The sequence below is a fragment of the Anopheles maculipalpis genome, chromosome 2RL (assembly GCF_943734695.1).
Source record: "Anopheles maculipalpis chromosome 2RL, idAnoMacuDA_375_x, whole genome shotgun sequence".
In the NCBI taxonomy this organism is placed as follows: domain Eukaryota; kingdom Metazoa; phylum Arthropoda; class Insecta; order Diptera; family Culicidae; genus Anopheles; species Anopheles maculipalpis.
The window spans coordinates 17,744,825-17,757,219 of NC_064871.1; the positions used below are offsets into that span (position 1 = coordinate 17,744,825).

At 42.4% G+C, this 12,395-nt stretch overlaps 1 protein-coding gene across 5 annotated transcripts in view; it reads right to left on the bottom strand.

Annotated features, from left to right (window-relative positions):
- Positions 1 to 668: 668 nt before the first annotated feature.
- The window catches only part of LOC126556984 (tropomyosin-2), a 168,982-nt gene continuing 157,255 nt past the window's right edge, over positions 669 to 12,395 (bottom strand). For all 5 annotated transcript variants that reach the window (XM_050212584.1, XM_050212576.1, XM_050212578.1 and 2 more), the window contains one exon: positions 669 to 679. The gene's annotated coding sequence lies outside the window, so the exon portion shown is untranslated. The remainder of the gene's footprint in view (positions 680 to 12,395) is intronic.

The window sequence follows — 12,395 nt, forward strand, 5'->3', positions numbered from 1 at the left end:
GGACGGATGGTGGCTGAATGTTGTTGAGAAGATCAGCAAAATAAAAATACTCCCCCACATCGTGAGCTCTAAAAAAAAAACGAACACACACACACAAAAACACATCCAACCCGGCAGAAAAAGCTGAGCACATTCTGGGTAAAGGAAAAAGGCGCTGGACAGGAAAACTTTGTCCCGTTAGCCCGTCGCGACGGGCCCGAAACTTCGTCGACCTCCCTATTGCTGGACACCGAAAGGATCGGCAAAGTGTTCATAAAAAAGTTGGTCAAACCCATTACTAACACCCATCAGCTGGACTTCCGGTCTAAACGAAGGGAACGGATGCTGGTCTAAAAGAGAAGAACACACACACACACACACACACACACACACACACACACACACACACACACACACACAAACACAAAAAAAAACAACTCTAAACGAGGATCAAAACCCTGCCAAAGGAAATGCTTGATACAACATACTGGACCCTGCCAAGAAAGCGAGCAAAAAATCAAGCCTCAACCCGAAGTAACCGGCCATGCACCTTGGTAGAAAAGAACCTTTCCAGCAACTTGAGTCCTGAGGCCATTATCGTTCGATTCCGGATGGTGGTGGACGAAAGCTGAGGATGAACTAGCGAAGCAACAGCAGCAGAACAAAAAAAAACATCTTCCATAAGTGCACTCCGCGCTCCGCGAGTCCAGAAATAGGAGTCTTTCATTCACTTTTCTTCACCCGCCCGCCTAAGGACTAGCAAAAAGGGGAAATGAAAAAGCGGCTCCAATAGTAGTACAAGCTTCGAATCTTTCCCGCCTGGACGTACGTATCAATCCGAGAAATGTTACCGAAATGATCGTCAAACCAAGGAATGGTACGAAAAACCGATAAGGGCGGCGCGTACGGGCCACATGCCGGCATCACATCATCTCGTAACGAGATGCAAATGATCGCCGTAAAAAGGCGACACGATAGGAAGCAGCGGAATCAACTCGACAAGTTGTAACTCTTTTTCATTTCTTTTCCCTTCCCGGACCTCTCGACTCCCGCAGCCCCCCGAAGTGTACCGAATATGTCCTCCCAATCCCGATCGAGCCCGTTTTTGCTCCATAACCACTAAGGGTTCGTCCGTAGTAGTTTCTTTCCGATTTTGCAAAAGACATCCTCAACCAGAAACACATTCGGGTAAGAAAAATGACCACCAGTACGTGTCAGCAGTTTTGCCGTTTCACCCAGGTTCAGCTTCGTGGACGCTTTGGGATCCATTGTCCAGTTCTGCAGATGGAAGATTCTACCAGGAGGACGAAAAAAACTAAATGTCCGCTCGGATACGTGCAGCAGAATGCCTTCAAAACGACAATGTTATCGAATAACCGATAATTGTCGCCTCCCAGGGAAGAAAAGCGGGAGCGAAATTCTTGCTCGAAAGCGACGGGGACACGAGACTTTCACGGGACATTCTAGGGCGTAAATTTATCGTGCCGACGTGTCCGACTTTGCGGGTTGGGAGTTCGCCGCACATTTGTAGCAAAGTATCAAGATTCACCCGTTGGCGGTTGCGGTTTGTGGTTGGTTGGGGCATTATATTGAAAGTGTGGCAACCAAGTCACCAAATCCCCAAATCGACGATGAACGAGGTGTTTTAATAAAACAGCAGCAAAAAAAAAATTACTAACGAGTGCCATTCCGAAAGCAAATGGTACATCAAAAGTGAAAGAAAAGGTTTTTTTTGAAGGCGCAGATCGTACAAGAGTGGAGATTTTATTTTTGGGGCAACTTTTGCTTCCTTTTTCGAACTTGCTTCATCATCGGGCAGGCTTGGTTTGTCCCAGCGGTAGCCTATTTGATGCTTTTGTTTGGGAACAAGCATAGAAATGAAGAGTGAAGGATCGTCGTGGGAGGGATATCTCATTGGATCTTATTCCTATTAATGTCCTGTCAATTGCATTGACCGTTGCTCGAGTAAATGGTCCATCATCGCCTTCTCTCATTTTCGTGTTATTATTGTCTTTAACTATTTTTTCGACTCTCTTTGACTTTACCCGTGTTTACCCGTTTCGCCTTGAGTGAAAACTCACCTTCATCGCTTATATCGAGTTCGTCTTATCACGAGAATAACAAGAAGTTCAATCTCTTTAGGAGCCTTACTTCTGATTTTCCACAGCCCCTAAATGCTCTTTAGATTTTGTCCACTCGGCCTGGAACTGATTAAAAATTGTGTTCAGACACTTTTGGGGACTTGTGCTTTCCCGATCGGGTGATCTTCGAATCTTCTTCTTTAAACGCGGTTCGATGCCGATTACTTTGTTTAATTAAGCCTTACGATGTTACTGTTCTGCCTCTCCGTGCCCTGTTTTTCCATGCCCTTATCGTAGCCCATATCCAATCTTCATCCATTCCTCCTCCTAGGAGCCGTATACGTTAGAGATTACTTTATTTAAGTATGGTTTAAATATAATCAATCATTTAAGGCGGGCAATAAGGCGGGTTAATAAATAACAAAATCGAATCAACCAAGGTTTTTTCCAAACGTATCAAAATTTGCAATGCACAGCAATAATTCTGCCCAAAATCAGAACCCTTTCTCCGCAATAAATTTCAACCAAAGACACGTCGCCTAGCGTATAAAATTACGAACCCTCCCAAAACGACACAGCAGCACCTTGTTTACAAGCATCCAATGAATATCATTTTACTACAATCTCCTTCGTTGATCCACATCACCTCACCCACACAGCATTACAGCGATCTAGCGCGACTCTACTAGGGCAGTGCGGCTAATGGGTGCTAATTTTTGCTCCACGGTCAAATAAAGATCGTCCATAAAACCGAAAAGGATATCCAAACAAACATCCTAATCCACCGTGCCCGTCAACCCGCTAAAGCTAGAGGAGGAGGAGGAGGAGGAGGAGGAGGGGGGGGGGCGAACCATTCGGGTAAAGAAAAACGGTGCTAAAGCTCTGTTCTGGCCGTGTGCCAAGGAAGCAAAAGTTTTTCCACCCTCCGGAGAAACTCCTTTTGTTTGGTGGCGATTTTCCACGCATCTTCCTTGCACCAAAAAACAAACAAAAAATATAAAGAACTGTATATAAATTGTTTCATCGTCTGCACGTCGCATCATTTCGTGTCGTGTTTTTTGTTCGCCTTTTTTTTACGAGTTTATTTTGCTTTTGATCACCAGTTTCGTTCCACCCATCCCATACATGTGGCGGTGATAAAATGCAAAGCTTGCGCAGCGATAGCACGTGTCGTTCGCGCGAAGAAAAATGCCACCCCGCGCGCTGCTTACGCCCGGGTGACGACACGTTACAGCAAACACAAGACGATGCTCCGCAGATGCTTCTTGCAGGCGGCAAAAGGAAACTCGCTAGTTACACCGCTTTTTCTCACCGTGGTTAGATCCCGAACGCCGGGGGGGGGGATGGGTTGAGTTTATCTTCTCTCGCATGTTACCAACTGCGTTACAAGTTACGCTTCAAAAAGAGTGTTTTTTTTTCCTTTCTTCGCAATCAGATTGCAGTTTACAAAACGAAGGAAAACAGGAACAAAAAACAACACAGAAACACAGGGAAGAAAATCACAGCTACCACGGTTTGCTTCCTTTAAAGACGATCACTTTCCATCCGACAGTAAGACACGGCTAGCGCGCGAGAGAGGATTTTCCAACTGCACGTGGTTACGCTCTGATTCGTTCGAGTTTGCAAAACTCGTCCGTAGGATAAGTTGCCGTTTTCCAACCACTGCAACGAATAAAATGGAAAACTATCGTCTCTTCTTCGGGGGTGATTTGATGGAAAGAATAGTGTTTGTGTGTGTTTTTTCTTCTTCGCCATAGAACAGCTCAATCGACAATCAGTACAATTCGTAGCTTTGGGGAAGCGACAGAAGAACAGTTGAAAGCCCCCATCCTGTCGGCACGTATTTGTACGGGTGGAGTTGGGTGTTGGGTAAAGTTTCTCCAAACTTGGGTTACGATTATCGTTGTCACCAACGTTGTTAGTGAGTCCGTTTTTTAATGCTGCAAAGCGCTTGTTTTGGGACGAAATAAAAGGAGTGTAACATTATGCTACGAAAATGCTTGTCTTCAATTTTCTTTCATGGTCGCCATATTTATAAATTTTAAAAATTTACTTTATGTATTCAGAATGCTGACAATACGATATTGTTCCGTCATTATTAAGTATAAATAAATAAATATTCAAAATGTCTTGTGATGATATTTTTGCTCGATTGAGGTTAAAAAAAAGGAAGGAAAAATCGCAAAAACAATGGAGCAACGCATACAAAAAAATTGTCTACGACTAGAAAAAAGACGATCCAGTAAAATAAACCACATTACCTCTAATGTGACCTGTTTTGAAGTCATCAAAGGTAAATAAATAGTTACATATCTAGATTTCGAGTTATTAACAGTTATCCCTGCCAATACAGCCAAACCGTCCCTTTAGAAAGAAAAAACCCATTCCCGGTACTTTTGTCACTGAATGTACCTGCAGTACGTATCTATACAAGACACCTGTACATGGCAATTTACAAAACAACTTTTTCCCTCAATTTCACCACACCAAAAATAATTAGTTGTGTTGCGCTTAAATGGCGCATAATTCGCTGCGGAAAAAGCGTACCATACCGTTTCCGTAGATCCGTAAACATAACACACAGCATCAAAGAAAATGGAAAAGCATTCGCAAATCGGTGATCGCCAATCGTGTGGTGGCTAGCGAACGGTGGTTGTTTAATTCGTGCGATGTGTTTTTGCTTTGCTTTTCCCTCGAGCGAACGAACACTGCCGAGGAGATTTCCCACCTGCAGGCCAGTCTCTAACCGGCCACCTCGACCGCTTTCCCTTCGGTGCGAGCAACTACCAGGTTTCGAATCCGTATCGAATCCCCCGAAAAAACCACCCACTGCAGTTAAAAAATGCATACAGGTGGAGAGAAGAAAAAAAAAAGAAACTTTCACCGGACATTTCACCCCATCGGGCAGTGTCGGCGAGCGCGAATGCAGCATGATCGATTTTTGCCACCGAGTAAGAGTGTGCACAATCATGATCGTTGCTTACTCCATTTGTTTTTTGTTTAATAAATTGATCAATATTTTCAGACCGGCTCAGTTCGGCTATCGCATCCCACATCCCAACACGTTGATGCAGGTGATAATTTTCATTCCTGGCTTGTTTTGCTACCAGTAAACCCGTGGGACGCGCTAGCTGTATTTATTTATTTTGCTTTAATATCGAAAAAACCTCTTTTTTGCTTCAGCCCACACCGCGCCGTTGTTCGGTTATTCGGTGCGCCCAATGTTTTCATTTTTCTCACCCAATCGCTTTTCCTTCCGATAGAGCACGCTTTTCATCCCCACACGAATGGGGGTGATCGATTCGCTTTCACGAACTTGTTCCACCGCTTTCCTTCCACACGCACACACACACACACGACCATATCTACACGGGACAGTGAAAATTGACCCGATTTTCCACGAGCACCGGTTCCGGGAAAAGTGTCCGGTGTATTGAGCCGGCACGCCCGGAAGCACACACACACGGGCGTGCATATCGGCAGCTGGGAGGAAAGTGACCATCCCACCAAGTGACCGCGTTTCCGGTTCGGTTGCGAATCATAATCTGGCCCCGGATGAGCATCACGGTGGTGTGCGTATGATGTGGCGGGAGATTAATTTTCCTTTTTTTTGTTTTGTACTCTTTGTTGTTCAGTTCTTCGTTCGCAAGCATCGTTTAAGTGGCGATGGAGAAAGAAATGAATCTATTTAGGTTGCTTAAATTCGTCCATGGAAATCGAGCTGCTAGTGTGGTGAAAGATGGAAAGCAATTTACTGATTGCACTTGAATGGTATGTTAGGAAAATTCAATGCGCGGTTGGTTAGCAATAACAGAGCAATAACTCTGATTTTCTAAATTTAAGCTATCGATGAGCAATCACAATCGCTACCAAAGTTTCTATTTCAATATCTAGTTTCTTTGGCACAATACTGAGTATTCAGGAGATGTTTAACGTATTCCCTTATCTGTTTGTTTTCCTCCTGAAGTTCTTTTACGGTTGAATCTTTTTTACGTACACTTATTACATCGTGTCGTATTTTTTTTATATTTTTGCAATTTTCCAGATTGTTCAGAAAATTTTTTAACACTCCACAAACCGATTTATCACGTTTACCGATTTTTAAGATATTTTAGAATATGTTTAAAAACACATCTTTAATTTTCATAATAAAACGAAAACTGGAAGAGATACACAAACATAATGTTCTCTTAGTTAGTCAAAAGAAATAAAATTACACGTAGTCTTAATATTTTTTATTGCATTTAAACATATTTAAAAAAAGTTTTAGCCACTCAAAAAAATCCTATTTGTAACATAACTTTGCACTAACATTCAATAAAAATTGTGCTGTTTTACAAATAATTGCATCTAATTAATTTTAAAATTATTTAAATGTCAAAAATATACTTAGAACTTCGAAAAATGGCAAGAAATATCTGCAAAAATGTCAAAATAACTTGAAAGGTAAAAATGTACGTAAAAGTGTCAGAATTCCTCGGGAAAATTTAAAAATATTTGGGCAATCGGTAATAATCGATGGAAAATCGTCGATAGTCCCGGAACGGAATATTCAGTATATCAGAATATGAATGCGGTAGCGTCTAAATTAATTCCTGAAACGTCGATATAATAAAATGCTAGGCACACAACATGGCGAAGAATAGCAAAAAAACAATATTTTTTTCTCTCTATCAACAATGCATTTAAAAGTTTACTTGAACTGTCGGCGGGAATAAAACCAAAAGGTAAAAATTGAAACATCTTCCAAAAACCAATCTAAAATGTTGATCCACACTTCTTCCCACGAAAGTGTCTCATCCGCCTTCAAAGTTTTGCCCCGAAAGCACCCATTATTGCATCATGTGGGAGGTGATTTTTCCCCTCGCTTGTCTCACAGTCCGTTCGCTTGACATTCCCCATTCGCCACCACGAAACGCTCGTAGGTCAAGTAAACAAAGCTAAAGCAAAGATCAAGCGTAGCATCCGCTTTTCGCGAAACGGTCACGATAGTTTACGGACGCCACACAGGTTTTGCGTTGTTTTTTGTCCCCCCTCTTCCCTCTCGTGGGAGGTTAGCGATGGAGCTCACAAAGCCCGTCTGTCTGTCCGTCACTTGTCGCCTGCGTGAATCAACAGACGCGAATCAACGAAAACGAATTTCAGGCCGATTTCCGTAAGCAGCAAATTCGCACAGTCTGTTGGCCGGTGGGGCTGCCGGCTTGGGAAATCTTCCTTCCAATCGCCGGTGCGCGAGTTGTGCCCCAACATTTCTCGTTCGACGGGCTGACCGTTTGCTGAAGTTTCTAATTTATCCAGCGCGCCGGACTCATCCTCGCCAAACGCTCTCGCCTTACCTTTTTCGCTAACGATGTTCGACAGTTCATTTCCTGACCTCACGATCGACCTGCGTTGCGAAGATGCAATCTGTGCAAGGCGGTACGGTACGGTGAGCCTGATTTCATCGCGAACCGCGACAAACAAACGAGCAAGCTCGACCGATGCTCGAGTGATTTCCGATGCTGTCCGCAGCATCTCTGTGCAGCCACCATCCGATGCACCAGCCTGCAATGCTGCAATGCTACGATCGCTTGGGAAATCGACCGGCCCCATGGACGGGCAATGCTGGCAAAACTTCTAACACGCGCTTGAATCGAAATGAGGCAACCTTTGCTTACCTGCAAGAAAAATGGGGAGATAAAAAGAGAAGAAGAGAGCAAAAGCGAAAATTGTTAATACGTTTAACGACGTTGTGAAAATAGTGCTGATTGGGAAAATAAAAACCCACGAGCCACGAGGTGGAAAATTGAGGTATGAGCGCAAAATAAAGGAGAAAATAAGAAAAACAGCAAACATTCGAGAGAAATCGTACGAATAGTTTTTTTTTCTGCGAAAACAAACTGAAGCCAATGCATTAATGGGTGTTTAAAGGTTCGTAAAACAGGGCGCAATAGCAATAACCTAATCGTATAATTCACAGCGTTTTATAGGCTTTTTTAACATGTCAACTACAGTTTTCATTTCTACGAGATGATGAAAAAGTCATTTTCAGTAATGAAAAATCCAGTTCACATGAAAAAAGCCTGTAAAACCCTGTAACAACAAAAATATAAAAAATACAAAATATTCAAACCTTAAAATAATTACAAGTTAAGTAAAACCCCTAGTAAATACAAATCAAAATGACTAACAAAAAGTAAAATGATAAAAGAACACAACACAGAAAAAGTAAAGAAAAATAGAACGGAAATGAAATGAAAAAAGAGAGAAAACTGTTTCTCCCACAAACAGATTCACTAGATAACTGACCGCGAGCGATCGACCCTAATGGATCAAAGTCAAATTGGGACACACGCGCAGACAAACCGTTTTCCATTCAAACTGTTTAACCACATCGCCGGAACCATAATTGACGCCCGCGAAGCGTCTAAAGCCCTGAAGAAAGTGAATAAAATGCACCAAATTAGTTAACAATTACCGACCGAAACGGTGCACGAAAGCCAAACTAATTATCGTCCAGCCCTAACCATCGGTCCATCATCTTGTGGGCTGGTGTGGTGAAAGAAAAAAACATCGTACTACCGCTTTTTCCCGAAACGGCCACAATAATTAGGGTTCTAGTGGTTTTCAAAGCGTGTGTGTGTGTGTGTGTCTCGCTGCAAAGTGATCCACTACTAAGGTGCAATTGAGACTAAAACCCGGCAAAAAAGCACGGTTTGCGTCCAAAAGGCGATCATCATTGATGCGTGGAAAAACTGTTTTGACATGAAAATTCCATCCCGAAGGCAGAAATTTTCCAACGGTAAGGTGTGATAGGAAAAGGACTCGATTAAGGTCACGCCCTGAAATGTTGCGGGTCAGCAACGATGGGAGAAACGATGCCCACAAAACACTACAGAAACGCGTCCTCCTTTCGTGATGCGATGGTTGCCGCGCGGTTTGGTTCCCGTTTGATGACTTCCCATAATTTTATTCCCAATTTTGGTTTAGTTTTTAATGATCCACTTTCAAACCAGCAAACAAAGTGTCGGTACGATAGAGCTGACTCCAACGAAAAGAAAAAGGTTTCCTTAACCGAATGGTAAGCTCACTGAAAGCTAATGGCAGCATTATCATCTGACACCAATGACCCAATACCCCACTGCACAGGGTTGTGGTACGCGTTCGGTGTTGAAATCAGTCGTCACTAGTTCGTCACTGGTCGGTGGAAAACTTTAACCGGGAACTTGACGATACCATCAGCCACACAACAAATCGTCTTTTGTCTTTGGAAGCCGGGCCTGGGGTGATGCTTTTCTTCTCCACATTCATTACTCAACCGAAAACCAGAAACATTCCCATCAAAACATTGCACCCCGATTGACGGAGTTTGGAGCCGCTCATTCAGCAGCGTGTCAAAAGCCTATAAACGGACTGAACCCTGCCTTAACCGGGCAATCGTGCTTTTCATTATTACATTTGCTGCACAACTAGTAGCTGTTTAACTGAATTCACTTTTTGGAAGCCAGTTTTGTGCACCGACCAATGCAGACTTGAATTCTTGTTATAGTGTCGTTTGTATTTTGCTGTTGTTTTCAACCCTTAATTAAGCTGCTCATTATTCTTCAATGAAACGGTCCGAGAAAATAGGCCTCGGGACAGTTTGAACCACCAGCTAGTGGTAACGACAAATGGAGCGTGGCGGTTTTTTGTGTTTATTATTATTTCTGAACGCACTGTAACTTTGCTATCAGCGCTTGCAACGGAACCGTGTGATAAGCGAATGTTTTAGCAAAGGAAAAACATGATTAATAAACGACCCAACAATCGGCATTTGCTACATGTAATGCTGAAACTAGCGTCTTTATTTCAAAGCAAAACTCAAAGGAAACTTCGGACACCTGAAAATCGAACAATCGAGGACGGTTTTCTTGGCCAAGGGCTGAATAATCTCGATTCTTTTATCACTCATGCTTGTGTGCTCCTTTCTATTTAATATTCAAAAAAGAACTGATAAATATCGGTTCAAAAACCTGTGATTTACATGTTTTAAATATCATCCAATAATTTTAACGTTACGGCAATTAGTGTCTCTTTTTTTTGCTTAACTTCCTTTTTGACTCTTTTGACGCATGCCATAAGTAACAAAAATACGAAGCACTGCAGTTCCTTGGGTCGCTCTAATGCCTCAAAGAACTTAAACCATTTTCATATTTCTACAAAACATTTCTTAGGAAAACAATCCGCTTATGTCTGGCAAAACACTTCGTTGTCCAGCTGTAAAAAAACAATGTCATTTTTGTTCTTGTATTATCGTCGGCATAGATATGCTTTTTCAGATTACTTTCGCTTTTAAACTGTGCAACCATCAAGTTATTAATTAAGTTAATTAGAATTAGGAGCGTCCCGGTAGTGAAGCGTCAACGGAGTCGGTCTTTTCACGCCAAGACCAACACATAAAATCCCATCCGAACCGTTCCCACGTAGTGAGCAATTGCCTATCCAACTACGTGATGCCAGAAAGTCTAGCACGCCTTTCGATGCTTACGGCTTGACCACGGAGGTCATTAAGCCAAGAAGCAACTATCAAGTGCTTTGAGTCCAAAGCAGGTTGGCGCACTTTTACGACAAAAGGCTTACAATATAGAGATAGACCATTTCATTTCTGAGACGTTTTACATGATATTTTGAAAAAAAAAAACAATTGTTTGGTTTTCCGTTTTGCTTGAACAAATCTGACTTTTTGCTCTTGTTTGTCCCATTCGGCCATTTGATGGTCAAATTATTCGTGTTCAAAGTGCCCGGTTTTCGGACGCCGTATTGTCAGATTTCACTGTATATTTAATCACAAATACGTCTCAAAAGTACTATTGCATACATTCAGGCTTTTGTAACTTAAACGCCGCTTACCTAACAGGCGAGTTTACTGAATTTAAAATAAATTATCAGCTATCCGACCAAAAGTATTCAACGAATGATATTCCTTTGAAAACCAGCATACCATTTAACTTTAAAGACTTCCTATTTAGACCAGATCTTGTATTCTTTTTGGGAATTTATACTAACTCATTGGGAATTTATGCTATCGCATGGTTTTTTTTTTAAATATGGACAATTCGAATGATTGATAGTATAATGTACACCGTATCTGTACACTATTTGAAAATTGTTAAAAATTTTAAAACAACCCAACTACATGAACATTGTTTAAGTGATACCGTACAATAACAATTGAGCGGTGATCCAATAAATTTAACCCGAGATGAACAATTTCATGCTTAAATTTCAATAGCGTTCTGCAGCATACAGTACGCCCTTTCGCTTATACACGTTCGTAACATTTGCATAACATAACTTGTTGGAAGGTGTGTTTTCACCGAAACGATGAGCTCGGTGTTCACCTTACCCTGCAACCACGGAAAGATGTATCCCGGCGCACACTTCCGAACGGTGCCAGCAGCCAAATAAAACCCACAAACATACCCGTCCCGAAGCAAGGGCTAAACAAAAACCTCCAATGAAAAGTAAAGTGAAAAACACCGCTCGACTCGAGCAACCGAATCGAGCAGCAGTTCAGCAACTGGCTTCTTCCAAGCAAAAGCGATCCCGTTTCGTTGAACTCACTGTTGAAAACGTGCCACAGGGATGGGGTGGGTAATTATCATAAATTTGCTAATAAAATTATTTCACTTTTTCAGCTCCTCGTTTCCGGGGTGGTTTTATTTTCTGCTTCTTTCGCCTATGATGCTTTAAGCAAACGCAATGCTTCGAGTGTTTGAAAACAGCGTGGCAAAGCAAAAATCGAGTCAAGTGAGGGGTTTTTTTTCTCGTCGACGGTAAGGTAAGAAGGCATCAAATGCTCCACATATTCCGCATAATCCTTTCGGGAGGAATCACTCGCTCGGGGAGTGGATTTAAGCCGACACTGATACTTTTGAATTAAATTGAAAAATTAAATTATTTCCTTGTCACTGTTTGTTGGCGAGCATACATTCTTCTGGGCGCAAAAACAAACGAATAAAAATGTTCGTTCGTTGCATTCCGACCCCGAGAAACGTAGTCGAACCAGCGAAAGTTATCGGCCCTTAGGAACACAAACACTACCAACCTTCCCGGCATGGTCCCCCTCACACACACACGCCTACACACGGGTCCTAAATTGGTCGAGTTGGAGCGAAACCACCTGCAATGTCCGCTTTTGGTGGCTTCATTTCCCGAACTAGAAGCCGGTGGAAGTCGAAGATGTTTCTACCGATATCGAACGATAAGCGGACGGTGTGGTTTAGTGGAGAATGTGTTTGTTTTACCAAAAAACCAAACCAAACCGAACCCGAAACACACGTGTAGCAGCCACCCCCCCAGTCGCACCTTACGAGC